Source organism: Geotrypetes seraphini, chromosome 1 (genome assembly GCF_902459505.1).
Source record: "Geotrypetes seraphini chromosome 1, aGeoSer1.1, whole genome shotgun sequence".
Lineage (NCBI taxonomy): Eukaryota > Metazoa > Chordata > Amphibia > Gymnophiona > Dermophiidae > Geotrypetes > Geotrypetes seraphini.
In genome coordinates, this window is record NC_047084.1 from 36,374,011 (window position 1) to 36,389,761 (window position 15,751).

The 15,751-nt window shown below is 42.9% G+C and overlaps 2 pseudogenes; both read right to left on the bottom strand.

The window, feature by feature from the left end:
• Positions 1-13,875: 13,875 nt before the first annotated feature.
• On the bottom strand, positions 13,876-15,105 carry LOC117352632 (annotated as a pseudogene).
• On the bottom strand, positions 14,393-14,817 carry LOC117352631 (annotated as a pseudogene).
• Positions 15,106-15,751: the final 646 nt, after the last annotated feature.

The following is a 15,751-nucleotide window of genomic DNA, read 5'->3' on the forward strand; positions in this document are numbered from 1 at the left end:
AGCCACTTATATGGCAGTACAAAAGGGTTTGGGGTTTTTTAGGGGGGTGCATCTTTTTCACCATGAATGCAGTGATTAGAGTGGCTTATGGGCTTGAGTCCTCCTCTCCATGGTTCACTAACCCATCCCCAAGACCACTTAAGCCACCTCTGTGCAGCTCTACTAGGCTTTCCTATGCCAGACTGCCAGGTGCTGATGTTCTGGAGGCAGATATGTAGAGTTGATATTACAATTTTAAGGGGGGGGGGGGTCAGTGATCACTGGGGGAGTGTGTGGAGGTCTGTACTTTGGAGTAAATTCTCTATTACTGCGTTTAACTTAGGCGTGCTTTGGACGTCCAATGTAAGTGAATAATTACGGAGTTAAGGGTCTTAATTAATGTTAATTGGGAAATAAACGACACATAGACGTCCCTAAGAGGTAGTTGACGGACTGACATCTACAGAAAGCATAGTCCCATCTCCAGCTCTGGACATGGGCGTTCCGTGGGCGTTCCGTGGGCGTGCCAAATGGGGACGCTAGATAGGCGCTACCTGAGCGAATGCCTGCGTCTAAATATCGTGTATTATGTAGACGTAAGAAACCCTGTTCTAACTTGGATTTCAATGCCATTTCAACTTTCGTAATTGCGGCTCTTTGTTAGACGCGAGGCAGACGTTCGCTGTGTTTTTCATCAATAACTCCAATAGTGAGTTTGAATAGGTAATTTTCATCTTTTCTCTGTCCTAATAAATATAATGTCAATGGAACACATTATATTGCATGGATAACAAACCACATTTCTGCCCGAACAATAATATAATTTACACATGGCTTTTACAACCCCCTTTTTTTCTCAACAAACAGCACTGCAATTAGAAACATAGAAACATAGAAATTGACGGCAGAAAAGGGCCGCGGCCCATCAAGTCTGCCCATACCAATGACCCACTCCCTGACTTTTACTCCTCTAGAGATCCCACGTGGATATCCCATTTTCTCTTAAAATCTGACACGTTGTTGGCCTCAATTACTTGCTGAGGTAGCTCGTTCCAATGATCGACCACCCTTTCGGTGAAGAAGTATTTCCTGGCATCACCATGAAATTTCCCTCCCTTGACTTTCAGCGAGTGCCCTCTGGTGACCGAGGGCCCTGTAAGACAGAAGATATCATCCTTCACCTCTATACGTCCCGTAATATACTTAAAGGTTTCAATCATGTCTCCCCTCTCTCTTCGTTCCTCCAGTGAGTACATCCGCAGTTTTTTTAGCCTTTCTTCATATGTGAGATCCCTGAGCCCCAAGACCATCTTGGTAGCCGTTCGCTGAACCGACTCAATTCTCAGCACATCTTTCCGGTAGTGTGGTCTCCAGAATTGGCTCTCTTTTGAAAGCAAAGAAAAATCAGCACACATTATCAGCATTTAAAAAGAGAATAAACAGATACACACCTTAACATTCAAGCTTCCCTCATTGCAAAATGGAGGTCTTCAGTTGCACAAAACTGACCTCATTGTGACCTCATCAAGCTGCACCTTCAAAGTAGTATGCCACAATTAAAAGATGTGCTGGGTGTAGAACTCACAATCTCTGGATGTTAGGAGCATAGGCTGGCTCCTAACACATAGAGCTACAGCTGCTTCTACTTAGGTCCATCTCACCACCCTTTCATATCATACTGAGCTGTCTATGCTCATTAGCTATCATATCAGGATGAACTCAAATAAGTTTAAGCAAAGGAATGCCTAAAGATTTGGAAGGTTTTCAAGTAGAAAACAAATATCAAATATGTATTAAAGAATTGCAGCACAAATGACGCTGATCGGTAAGGGCAAAAAAACACCACTTTTCCGGGTATGACGCCTAAACGGAACAGATTACTTACAGTCATATATCCATTAGTACAGTGCTTAGAATGAAGATTAGCGTGTGAGAAAAATGGAGCTCCACCTCACATGCATTCAAGCACACTTGGGAATATGGGTTTGGGGCTCAGTGAAAGCAGCGCTTTAAACCATTGAGCTACCACTCTTTTGTCTCAGCCTACTATGACATTATAGCTAAACTCCTTTTCCCTTAGCACTTCACTAAGATATGATATGACAAGGGAGCCAGAGACATTGGAGCAAAAGTTGCTGTAGCTCAGTGAGGAAAGGCACTCTCTACCAATCTTCCGGGCTTTGAGGGTTCAAATCCCAGCCTGTATTTTACTTGTGGCATATCTACCTTCCAGGTGCACTTTGATGATGCTTTCCACTTCTTATAGGAGTTGAATATAACATTACTGTACAACTTTGCTGTGTAGCAGAAAAATAAACTTTTCCCCCTTCCATGCTAAGAATTTGAGTTCAACTCATCTTATATTTCTCCTTTTAAACATGGCATACTTTGTTAGTTTTTATCATGGTAAAGTATACATTTCTGAAATGGTGAAGAAACAATAATATACAACTGCAGTGTTTTGTCTCTTAGCAGAATTAACGGCCTATAAGAAGCGGTATAAGCAAATCCAAACTGCTATAAGCACAAGAAAGCATTTCTAGCTCTACATGGTAATGCTCCTGTTCTGAGTTCTGACCTCTGAAACTCCCCGGTTTGACTCCCACCTTTGCTCATTTTAATAAGGTCCTAGTTTTTTCCTATTAGCTCTTATAACAGGGTCTACATAGTGGACTTTGCCATTTGTAAGGTGCACATTTCCCTTTCCAGGCAAACCTATTTTCAACTTACCATGGCTCGGACCTCCTAAGCAGTGATGAGAGCACATTAACCAGGCGATCCACAAATGTCATCTTGCTGTCAGAGGAAAGGTTTCCTCTCATCAATGCTTAGGATGTCCGAGCCATGGTAAGTTGAAAATAACCCTATGTAGGACCCCCTCATGTGAGTTGGTATTTGTGGTGTTCCGTTTCCTCAATGATGAAACTTTGTGCTATGACTTGGCTGTTCTCCTTTATACTCCCTTCTACCTTTGACACTCCTCCCCACCCCCATTATCTGTATTTCTTTAGTTTATGGATTTTTCTGGGTGTTGGTGTGAGGGATTGTTGAGGACTTAGGTTTTGTGTTAAGTGTGGAGGGGAATCAATTGTTAGAGAAAAAAAGGGGCCAGGCAAGGTTACACACAGATGCCCACACCCACCACTCTCCCTGCTTTCATAATGTCATGGTCTGCCCCACCTCCATTTTCCATATCTGCAACTCTCCATGCAAGAAATTCGATTTCCGTTTTGGAGCCATGTTGTAAGGTGAAGCCATCTTTTCAGGCTACTTGTAGAACACGTTCAAACACCCCCCCATAGGACAGCCAATGAGGTGTGATGGGCTTGGTTAGGAAGCGGGACAAGCAACCACGCCCGAACGGCGCCCAATAGGCATTGGGAAAGTTTTCCCGCCCTACTGACGTCAGACGCTACATAGGCATGCATGGGTATAAGAAAGTCCAGGTGAGTAGTGTTTCCTTTCTATTCTGTCCTATTGCTTATGCAGATGTTTGAGACTTTACTCTGTCTTAGTCTTTTACATTTTTTTTCCTATCTCTGCCTCCCATTTCTCTCTATTCCACAGAGCCATTAACAAGCTACATGTCATTCTAATATGTTGTTTTATCTTTTCTAGAAGCAGCTCAGATAGTAAGTCCAGGTGAGAATGATATTTTGTAAGCTACTTAGGTGTCCTTATGATAGAACTAAAGAAACCAACCAGAAAAACTGACTTCTCTTTATGGGCTTTCATTGTGTGCTATTGTTTATAATAGTTATTTTATTTCTGATATCTCCTACTCTCCATTCCACAGGGCTGACAAAAATGACTGAGAAGACTGATAAAGACCATGCTGGTAGAAATTTTGCTGGTAGAAAAATGGATATGTAAGTAAAATGGATGTGTTCACACATCTGAGAGGGTTTACTCATAGAGCTAAAGTTAATTCTTTGTAGAATCAAATTACAGGCAAGTTAAAATCAGGTGAGGAATGGTTCTGTGTACTAACTCATTGATAAAAATAGGTCGGGTGTGTTGGGGGAGAGGGAAACACTGCCATTCAGTGGACATCCAATCAGTGTACATGGTTCAGGTGGAAAACTCCTAATGAGTGCCTAATGGCTGCCATTTTTAATAAGGAGTCTAAAGGTATGTTAGCAGCTCTGTTACTTCTAGGTGTGTGTTCTGCCACAACTTCAGTGTTTAATTTTGGAGACATAGGTCTTTGTTAACAGTTTCTCTCTATTCTTCATTTCAGGTTAACTCTGCTCATCACCTATGTGTTTGCCAGAGAGAGACCAGACGAGCAGCTCAGCACACCAGCTTGCACCTAGCCAAACAGTTATAGGTGAGAATGATATATGGTAACCTTTATTTGCTTACTCTACTATTCTTCACTTGAGTCACTCTTCTGATGAGTGAAATAAATGTTCACAAAGCTAACATGTTTCACACTTCTATTGTTCTCTTCACACAGGTATCCTTGATGACTTTCAGGAACAATAGTAAATTGATAATGTTGGCCTCATAGAACACCATGGCACGCATTCCTGCTGTTATATGCACACAAACTTTTTGTTTTCAGTTAGTCTATTCCCTCACATGAGTTCTAAACAGTAGCAGTGGAGGATTACATGTGATATTAACCCACACCATCAGCGAGTTAAGGCTATTGCTTTAACAACTATACCACGGTGACATCTAAGCAGCTCAACATAAATGAGGTTAACACATTGCTTCAGGGAAGGGAGGACAGATATGGACCTTGGGGGTTGAACCCCCTGTTTGTGAACCTTGTGTAAACCAGCTTCTCATCTTTTCTGTTTTCAGGTGTCTTAGACAGGCAACTGCAGTATTGTCAGATGGAGTTTTGTATTACTGAGAGCAGTGCAGCTGTGAGCATCTTTGTGGTTTCCACACCTGCTTAACCAAAATAGTGCAGCTCAAGAACCAGGAGGATAGATTGAGGTATGTGGCCTTTACTTCCATCACCTTCCATGAAAGGAAGAAAAACCCACATGTCTCATTTGGATTCTCCTGGTGTGGAGCCAACTCTTACTAGCAGTAACCCTATTCCTCAACAACAAATCTACCACAGTGACTTATATTCTCTTCCTTATGTAGCCATTTACTTTGGAACAGGGACTGGCTTACTTTGCACATCATAGCTGAGATGTCGTCATCTACCTACAGTTGCACATACCCTTGCATTCACTTGCTTCTTTCCTAGATTCTGCAATGATTTGACATCAGAGTGGCTAGCAGGTAATAGAATGAATGAAAGACCCCAATAAAGATTGTCAAACTTTCTATATGTCACCTTGTTGTTATATTGAAAAGGGCCCATTCAGCAGTCCCTCCTGAACCACCTATCTACCTTGGACTCTGTCCACTAAACTGCTGATGCTACAAGGTTAAAACCACACAGGAAAGTTTAAACAATTTTTTTATTCAAATATAAAACTTTTTTTAAAATTTAAACTTTTGAACAAAATAACTATTTACATAACACATAACGCAGGGAAAGAGGGTGGGTGCCCCCCAAGAGCAGCTTGAGCTACCTCAGGCGAGGGGGGCGGAAGAGGTGCAGTTATTGAGAGGGTGTATGGCTGCTGGCACCATGCCCTCTTTCGGCTACCAGCCGCAAGAGGGCATGTTCCATCCTCTCAACACACCCTCTCAATACCTGCACCTCTTCCAAGAGGGCAGAGTAGGGCTCTATCTCCCTGACCACCCCCTCCTGAGGCTGGTCGGGATGCTCCTGGGGGGGAACAGCAAGGAAAGGGGGTGGGATGGGAACAGGAAGGGCAGGAGAGTGAGGGGAAGGGCTATGGGTGGGGGAAGGGGAAGGTCCAACAGGGGATGGTGGTGGTGGTCCTGGAGGTAGTGGTGGGGCAGGCGGTGGGGGTCCAGGGGGCAGTGGTGGGGCAGGCAGTCCAGGGGGCAGTGGTGGGGCAGGCGGTGGAGGTCCAGGGGGCAGTGGTGGAGGTCCAGGGGGCAGTGGTGGGGCAGGCAGTCCAGGGGGCAGTGGTGGGGCAGGCGGTGGAGGTCCAGGGGGCAGTGGTGGAGGTCCAGGGGGCAGTGGTGGGGCAGGCAGTGTGGGTGGTCCTGAGGGCTGCCAGGCCTCCTTCTCCTCCTCCTCTTCCATCTCCTCTTCCTCCTCCTCCGCCGAGAACCAGGGTGGGGCTCCCTCCATTAGTTGCGGGGCCTCCTGAGGGGGTGCCTGCGCTGCTGCTTGACAAGAGAGAAATAGGATATTTATTTATTTATTTATTTGGATTTCTATCCCGTCCTCCCAGTAGCTCAGAACGGTCTACAAATGAACATACACAGTGGAGAGTAAATAGACATATAAGTAATACAACAGGTTTAGTAATTGGATTTATAGATTTTGGAGAGAATTAAATACAGGGAGAGTATAGCAGAAAGAGAGAAGGGGGAAATACAGTAGTTTAGTTTAAGGAAAGTTATATGCGTTTAGATACAATTTGTTGGTGGAGAGAGTAAGAGAGGGTTGTATTGGAGTTTTGGGGGGGAGATAGGAGAGTGGAGGGGGGTGTAAGGGGGGGAGAAGACAGAGGAGATCTTTAGTTGAAGAGGAGGGTCTTTACCGATTTTCTGAAAGTTAATAATGAGTTCTGTTGTCTAAGTTGGGGGGGGAGTTGGTTCCAAAGGTGTGGAATGAAGTGGCTGTAGGATCGTTTGTGGGCTGTTTCTGTGAGCAGGGATCTTCCGGGGGGGGGGTGCAAAGGCGTATCTCTGACTTTGAGCGGAGGGTGCGAGTGGGGTTGTAGATGGGTAGCTTGGATTTTATGTAGGAGGGGGTGGTGGAATAAATTCTCTTGTGGGCAATTGCCAGAGCTTTGAAAGTACAGCGTTGGCTAATTGGGAGCCAGTGTTCAGCATGGAGTGCCGGGGAGATGGAATCGTGGTAGTTGAGGTTGTGTAGGAGGCGGATGGCTGCATTTTGGACCCGTTGGAGGCGTTTGATATTATTTTTGGTTAGTCCATTAAATAGGGAGTTACAATAATCCATTCTGGAGAGGACATATGCGTATAGGAGTTGGGCGAGGTCTGGTGTGGAGATGTAGGGTTTGATCCTTTTCAGTTGGCGAAGGTAGTAGAAGGAGGTGGAGACTACTTGGGATATGTGGGCAGATAGGGAAAGGTGTCCGTCTAGGGTTACTCCCAGGCTGCGAACTTGATCTGCTGCCGTTAGTAGAGTGGAATCCCATGTTAGTGTAGGTCGTAGGTATTTGGTGTTTTTGTTTCTGATCCATAGGAGTTCGGTTTTGGAGGCGTTAAGTTGAAGCTTGTTGTTTGACATCCAAGTTTTCATGTCAGTGAGGCAGAGTTTGAGGTTAACAATTTGGGATGGCCGGTTTTCGCCTAAGGGGAGGAGCAGTTGGATGTCATCTGCATAAGAGTGGATTTTGATTTTATATTTTTGCGCTATATCGATGACGGGTTTGATGTAGAGGTTGAATAGGAGGGGGGATAGAAGGGCGCCTTGAGGAACACCATATTTGATAGGCTTAGGGTTAGATTTATGTGTCCCTAGTAGGACGGTTTGGGTCCTTTGGTGAAGGAAGGAGGTGATCCATTGGAGGGCTGTGTCTCTGATTCCGAGGTCGTGGAGTCTAGATGTGAGTAGGTGGTGGTCAACTGTGTCGAAGGCAGCGCTAAGGTCAAGTAGGACTAGTAGGGCGTCATTGCCTTTGTCGAGTATTGACCAGCTGTCGTCGATGATATCGAGGAGTACTGATTCCGTGCTGTGGCCTTTACGGAAGCCGGATTGGGCTGGGGATAGGGCAGCTTGTTCTTCAATGAAAGGGTGTAGGCGGTGGAGCACAATTCGTTCAAGGAGTTTGGAGACAATTGGGAGGTTGGAGACTGGGCGATAGTTGCCAGGTTCATTAGGATCAAGGGAGGGTTTTTTGAGAGTGGGCTTGATAATAGCTGATTTCCAGCTGAGGGGGACAGTTCCAGTAGTTAGAGAGGTGTTAATGATGGGGAGGATGGATTCTGCCGTGGCGTCTCCGGCAGATAGCAGGAGGCTGGACGGGCAGGGATCGAGGATGGTGTTGGAGGGTTTGAGTTCTCTCAGGGTTTCGAGGACCTCCGCATGAGTAGTTGGATGAAATTGGGAGAGAGTGGTGGAAGGGGGGGTATATAGGGTTGGCTGGAGCTGAGTAGGATTGGGTTTGGTGTTGACGTCGAGGTTAGCTCAGATTTTTTGTACTTTGGACTGGAAGAAGTCCGATACAGTCAGATATGTCCACAACACTTTTGAACATGACATTCTTTACTACGTTATTTTCTTCAAATGCTAATAATAGGATGCAAAGCACCTACTCCACTGTAAACATCAAAATGTAGCGTAAGTAAGTGAGGCAAGTAGAACACCATAACGCCATTGTGACATGATATCACAATAGCAGCTTTACTGCAGATTTTATGATTAAGAATGGTTTACAGCTACTCAAGCATTTTCATCTATTTATTCTGGTAGGCTGATCACAAAGAAACACACGCTGGACTCATTACTCACCGGCTTCAGCGCGCAATTCCTCCCTCACCCCCTCAAGGAAGGCCCGCTCCTGGCGCCTCAGCAGCTGCCCCCTTTTCCTGAGATCCTCAACCTGGATAATAGAGAGAGAGAGAGAAAGAACAGAGAGGGAGGGATATGATGAGTGCCATCTAGCACTGTGGCATAACATGTTTACTTAAATATTGACCCCTATAAGCACATAAAAATGGTGTACGCTGCCCTCCAAGAGCCCCTATCCGCTTTGCTGCCTGCCTCCACCCCCTTCTGCCACATGTTTTACATGAATGTATTCACGTACTCCAGCATTTTCCCCTTTCTGTGCTGGAGGCATCGCTATCTCTCTACTGTACCTGGGACAGTGGGGGGGGGGGGGTGAGGTGACATGGCCAGCATCACAAGGAGGAGTGTGGGATTGAACTCACAACCCCAGGGTGCTGAGGCTGTAGCCTATCAGCACTGCCCCACATTACAGCATGTCCTGGTGAGCTTACAATCATGCAGCAGGGGCAATAAAATAGTTTGGTCAGAAGGAGCAGCATGGCTTGAAACCCCTGACGTCAGGGTACTGACGCTGTCACTTTAAACGTCATGCCACTATCTCCCTAGACCAGCAGATTGATACAGGAAAGTTGAAGGTATTTGAAATGACATAGCAGCACTTTAATATATTTGTTTTCCTTTGACAAAGTTGATTTCAAGATGTTTCTATTACAAATGCGATGTTCATGACCCAAAAATTAGTTGTGTGCATGTTGTGAATGGAATAGATGCCTTCTAGGAGCTGAATTTGTCATTTAAAATCCTACTACTGCTTCTTTGGGATGTGCTTTAATTTCAGTATTCAATGTAAAAGATTTATTATGCACAATTGTAGTTTTTAAAAGGAATCAAGATTTACCCACAATAACATGACCAATTTGATTGAGACAGGTTTCCATCATCATTACTTTTTACATGATTACTTGTGAAAGCCTCACTAGGAATACTTACTTCCCGGGGACATGAGGCTCTTCTATTATATCGCCGGGTTAGGCGGGTCCAGGATTGCCTGGCAGCCATTTTATGAGAAATAACTGCGTATGAAGAACAGGCGATTCTATGACGTCACAACGCAAAAAAACGCGATGACGTTTTTGTGCCGCTTAGGCGTGCTTGCAGCGGCTGCTCCGCGCTACATCAACACTGTTGATTACATCCTAAACCACGCCGATATTGCTGTTATACAAAAAAGTATAGCAGATCGCTTAGAAGCTTACTATGTAAACCTAATTAAACTTCACCTCCCCCAAACACAATGACAAGTTATAAATTAAATAAATGAAGATTGGGAAGTGAGGTTCAAATATTTTAGCTTAGCTATGCATGTTTGGGTGGGTGAAAAATAAAAAGAATATTATGTCTTTGGTAACCTTAATCAGGACTTGAACCCCTGACCTTTGGAAGATACATGCAGTGCTTTTAAGCACTGAGCTATGTTGGGGATTTGGGAATGGGAGTCTCCAGAAATGACTTTAGGTACAAGCTTAGAAGCTTACCATGTAAACCTAATGAAACTTCACCTCCCCCAAACACAATGACAAGTTATAAATTAAATAAATGAAGATTGGGAAGTGAGGTTCACATATTTTAGCTTAGCTATGCATGTTTGGGTGGGTGGGAAAAAAAAGAATATTATGTATTTGGTAACCTTAGTCAGGACTTGAACCCCTGACCTTTGGAAGATACATGCAGTGCTTTTAAGCACTGAGCTATGTTGGGGACTTGGGAATGGGCGTCTCCAGAAATGGCTTTAGGTACAAGCTTTGACAAGGGGTAATCATTGCAAGTATCTACAGGTGTATTTGATCTGAGAACACCCAATGAACGTCCAAAACGATTTCAAAATTCTAACGGCTTCTATGATGTCAGACACTACTTTATGGTTAGGGTTAGGGCTAGAGTTAAGTAGCTCAGTGAGTAAACGCGCTGTACCAATCATCCATAGGTTGTGAGTTCAACTCCTGGCTTGTCTTTTACTTGATTATAACATGAGGGGTTTATGCTGCAGAAGTGTGTTGTTGGGGTGTTGCAGGGGTGTCTAGGATGACAGAGAATAGTCACTTGCATTTTCAACAATGCATTTGAATTTCTTAAGATGAAACCTTAGTGAGCCAGGGGAGGAAGGTCACCGCAGCCTCGCGCCTCAGATGAAAAGGTTAATTTTTTAGGGACTGTGTAAGCTGATCTGGGACAGTCTTCAGCGACTCGGAGCCCTCCTCCCAGCTGGGCAGAAGGAGGAGGCTTTGGCGGTGGTGGTTTTGGTGGTGAGTGAGGGCAGGAGGGGGGAGTCGCCTGGCTGCTGCATCTGCACTCCTGCTGGCCACAGACCTACTGATCACAGAGCAGAGATCACAGAAGCACGCAGGTATGTGCGCATGCGCGGCTAGGGTTTTATTATATAGGATATACACCTATCGCATCTCATTTTCATCACAAACACATTAGCGAGACTATACACAATACATTACAAAGTTGAGCTTGGGTTTGATAAAATAAACAGCATAATTTTGACTCTGTACTACATTTATTGAACCATACTTAAGAATATGGGTGTTGCATCCGTGACAACGGTGCTTTACACCATTGAGCTACCAGTCTTTTGCCTCAACTGACTGTGATATGATAGCTAAGTAGAGTATACTTTAGCACATCACTAAGGTATGCTATGACAGGGAAACCAGAGACACAGGTATAGGTCAGTGAGTAAAAGCACTATATCGATGATCTGTAGTTTGTTAGTTCAACTCCCAGCTTGTCTTTTACTTGTGGCATATCTACCTTCCAGGTGCACCTTGATGATGTCACAATGAGGTCAGCATTGTGCTGCTTGCTACTTCCTCTTCCTGTGAACTAGAAGCCACATTCAGGTCTAATCTGTGTTTTGATTCTGTTTCTAAGTTGGGCCAGTGTAAGTTATGGGATTTACCTTTGTTCTGAAGAATGAGCTGATTGTTGCAATGTTTTAAGACCAGGAGAGTGTTCTTTCGAGCAAGATATCACTTCTAAACTATCCTCTCTGAAATAATGTCTCTGTGAAATCGAGAGAAAGCTTATTGGATGACTTAGGGTGCCTTTCCTGCCAGTCTTTGTGGAACTTAAACAAAGTTTATATGGTGTTCAAAGTCCTATCCTTTCCACTTCTAATAGGAGGTGAGTATGACATTTCTGTACAGCTTTCTGTGTAACATACATCTACCGGTTCCCACCTTCCATACTGATAATGTAAGTTCAACACCCACTCGGTACGTTTCATCTTCTAGTTCTCCTTTGAAACATAACATATTTTTTTTCCTTGTATTAATGGTAAACTGTACAATTCTGATATCCTAGAGGAAAAAGATACAACACAGCAGTGTTCTCTGTCTGCCATTCCCTACCTCACTGATATTGCTAGATCAACTAATATATAGTTTACAAAATGGTATACTGTGTTTTAGTTATCTTTTTCATCATCCTATACTTACAATGCTGAATGAGTGATAATAAAGAGTATAAATAAAGTATAATCTAAAAAAAAAAACAAAAAAAACAACCCGTACCCACGTCTATCATGGGTCCATTGGAGACTCTTAATGACGTTTCAGAAACCTGCGTCTATTTTGCGCGAAGAGGTTGTAGGGACGTCTACCGCACACCTAAGTTCCGTTTGATTGACACTTGCGTTTGCCGGACGTCTAAAGCACGCCTATGTTAGACGTACTAATACTCTTACCCCTTTGTGTCTACTTGTACTTTGTACTTGTACTGTGTACTTTGTATCTTGTCACTTTAGACACCTTCTGTGGACTTAGACCTGATTTTAGATGGCCTAAGTCACAACGTCCAAGTTCCATCTAGGCAGTGTTGTTAAACCTTTGGTTATACATGCAATACGACTAATTCTAGAACGGCTCATGTCCCGTCCAAATCCCGCCCTCACAAGTCCTCCTAAAACACCCCTTTTAGCTCTGGTCGTTCAGCAGCACTGTGAAGGCCTAAGTCATTTTTAAATACGTCTAAAATCCTGTTTGATTATCGGCACTTGGCGACTTTTGATACTGATCATCCAAGTGCTGATTTAGGCCGGTTTTTAGATGTTTTTCTGTTTCGATTATGAGCCCCATTATGTTACATATAACCAGTTTTAAAGGGATATTGACATTTGTATTTACTATAAAATTATTGCATCTTTGAATCCTGAAGTGCTACAGTGTAGTTTCATTTTCACAATTGGCATTGAATTTTTTGTGATATATATTTTTTAAAATATTTATGTATACTGTATAGTATAGCCCTGACGAGCCATGGTTGAGTCTCTCATGTATGTAGAAAGATTAATTTTATTCAGCCCTTTAAAAAAAAAAAAGGCCTTTTATGTATAGGTTCATACCTTAAAGGATTGGCATCCTTTCCCTACATTCATACTTTTCAGTTTCCTTTGCTTGCATATAACGATTTCCTATTAGGTTTCTCAGAAGTTACAGCATGATGATAGATTCCTAATTTTCATATATGATGTTGTTTAAATCATTTTGTGCACGTGTCATTTTCTTTTCCCGCCATTTGTAGAAGCACTGCCTACTTGTCCGAATATTGGATTTTGAGAAGTAAGTCTTTCTTTTATTGGACTTTAGTTTTTATGAAAGTGGATCTTCTCTGCAATACAGCATGTGGACACTTTTTGCATAAATGTAATACTCTTACCATAAGTACGTGAGGAATTTATATTTGCATAGCTTTTAGAGTGCGACAAAGAAATTAATGAGCTGAATTAACTCTATTGGTTGGCATATAGGTAACATTAGTTTCACCAGTCATAAATTACAAATTAAAAAGTTAAAAATTTATGGCTTTCACCCTTTGAGCTCTTTTGAGGTGAACCCTGCCGGTCATAAATTAAAATTAAAAAATTAAAAATTTATTGCATCTGTATGTTACTTTTTAGGTACCTTGCATTTCTAATAACCAGAAGATAAGATTGATAGCTTCTGGTTGAGGTATATTAGCATATTTTAAAGAACATTCCAAAGAGATTTGGTCCCTTTCTTTACAAAATGTGTGTTTTGGATTAAACGGGTGTGTTTTGGAACAAAGACTCTGTACGCCACATCAGCATGTTTGGTATTTGGCATATTTTATACTCTTTCACAGGGTTTTAGCATTCTTTCTTTTTTTAAATTTCTCTACATGGGTAGAAAAGATCAAAATAAAATATTCATCAAAATATACGACTGAATACCTTATTAAGCTATCTTAGCTAGATTGTAATAACCATTGACAAAAAATACAAAGTAAAGACTAAGAAATGTTTTAGAATTTCATATAAAAAATATGGAAGCCTTTGGCTATTGGTTGGCAACCTCACAAGCATCTATCCAGTCACTTTACACGTCCTTAGCTTCTGACAGGTAGATTAGAGAAGTCTGGAACTCTTCTAGACAAACAGTACAGGAAATCACCCCTGTATTTTGAGCCCGACCCATTTTCACATCACAGGATTTTCTATGAGACAATGACTTTTACACTGGCTGCCACTCTTCAAGTTCTACACTGTCCAGTCAGGAACTACTAACCATTAGTAAGAGGCAGCCTTTGTAGCTTAGTGCTTGAACAACTGATTTACAGCCCAGGGAAGACCCATGAGGACCCCTTGATGGACTATGGAAGGTAGCCAGGGGTAGAAATTTGAAATCCTGAGGAATGTATTAAAAACAAAACAAAACACAAACACAAACACAAAAAGCAGAGGACATGAGAAAAGCAGCTCATCAAGGTCTGTAAAAGGGATAATGAGGGTGTTCAAAAGAAGAATGCCAGAGCCATACTCTGAAGCTCAGAATTGGCTGCAAGGACTCTTTGTTCTCACTCCAGCGACTGTAACATCAGTAGCTGCTTCAATACTTTGGTCTGGCTTGTCTCTCAGATTTCTCCTGCTAAGAACATCTCATCCACCAAAAGTATAAACTTTATAGAAGTTGAAAACCAGAACTAGTTCACAAACGTAGAAATATTCATTCAGTACCTCCACAAAGTTATGAATAGCTTCCAGATAGGCCAAATTATTGTCATTCACATCCACACAGATGCAAAATACAGCCCTACATAGCGCCGGTAGATGATTTTAAAGTTTCAGATCTCAGCAAAGTTAGTGTGCTTGGAATCCCAAAAAGTGACCACAGCATGAATAACCTCAATCAGCTTCTGCTTTCATCATCATCAAATTGCATATACCACTTAGCCAAGCGGGTTTTCCCTGCACGATTCTGGATAAGAATAAAGCGAATCATAGCTGTGACAGGGTCCTCTGGTCAGGCCTATAGGCTGGAAGCGATCTACAATAACAACAGCAGCTCCTTCATGTCAGACTTTTGGACTCGGGTTAAAGGGAGGCCTTTAAAAAGTATTTAAGTCGTCCACGACTGGCCCCACTCATCCGGCACTCCACCCCTTCTTTTCCTCAGCAGTCTCCATCACAGGATTTTCATGGTTTCATAAGGGACACGTGAACTGGGTCTCCAGAGTTCCCGTCATCTTCTTCTTTGGATGGGCTTGCATTTTGATTTCCTACGACCCATTTTGTTGAACTCATCCCTCCTCTTTAATGCTCGCCCAGAACGAGGTCCGCTCTTGCGCTTTCTTCTTCCCCCACACAAACAAACCACACGCCAGACGTCGCTCCACCGGAGTCTCCAATGCCAGCCACCACCGTCGACCCCCTTTACCGCCTCTTCACTGGACATCTCCCCTGCACCTCGCTTCCGGGTTATTTTACTTTCCCAATCAGGTGGCCCATTCGCCCAGCATCAATTACATGGCTGCGTCTTCACAGCTGCCATGCATGCACAATGGATATAAGTTGGCCCAAAAAAGGAGAGCCCCAACAATCTACAAACACAGAGGCCGACCCACTGCAGTCCAAAAAGCTTCTGAATCCATGAAGGTCTCCCCCAAACCACTCGAAGAATAACAGAGATGAGTGATGTCATCTTTTGCATTCCAAGTTTCATTCTAATGATCCAACATCCTTCTTTAGAGTGTTCAAAACTTCACAGTTAAGAGAACGAAGAATCCAATTCAAATTATAAATGACTAAACGATTTGAAGCCAAAAACAGCAAAGTAAAAATTAAATATAAAATAAATTAAATTAAATTAAATGTAATGATAATGAAAACCAGCTTTATACAAAACATATCTCCATCTTCTAATAAAAAAATAAAGG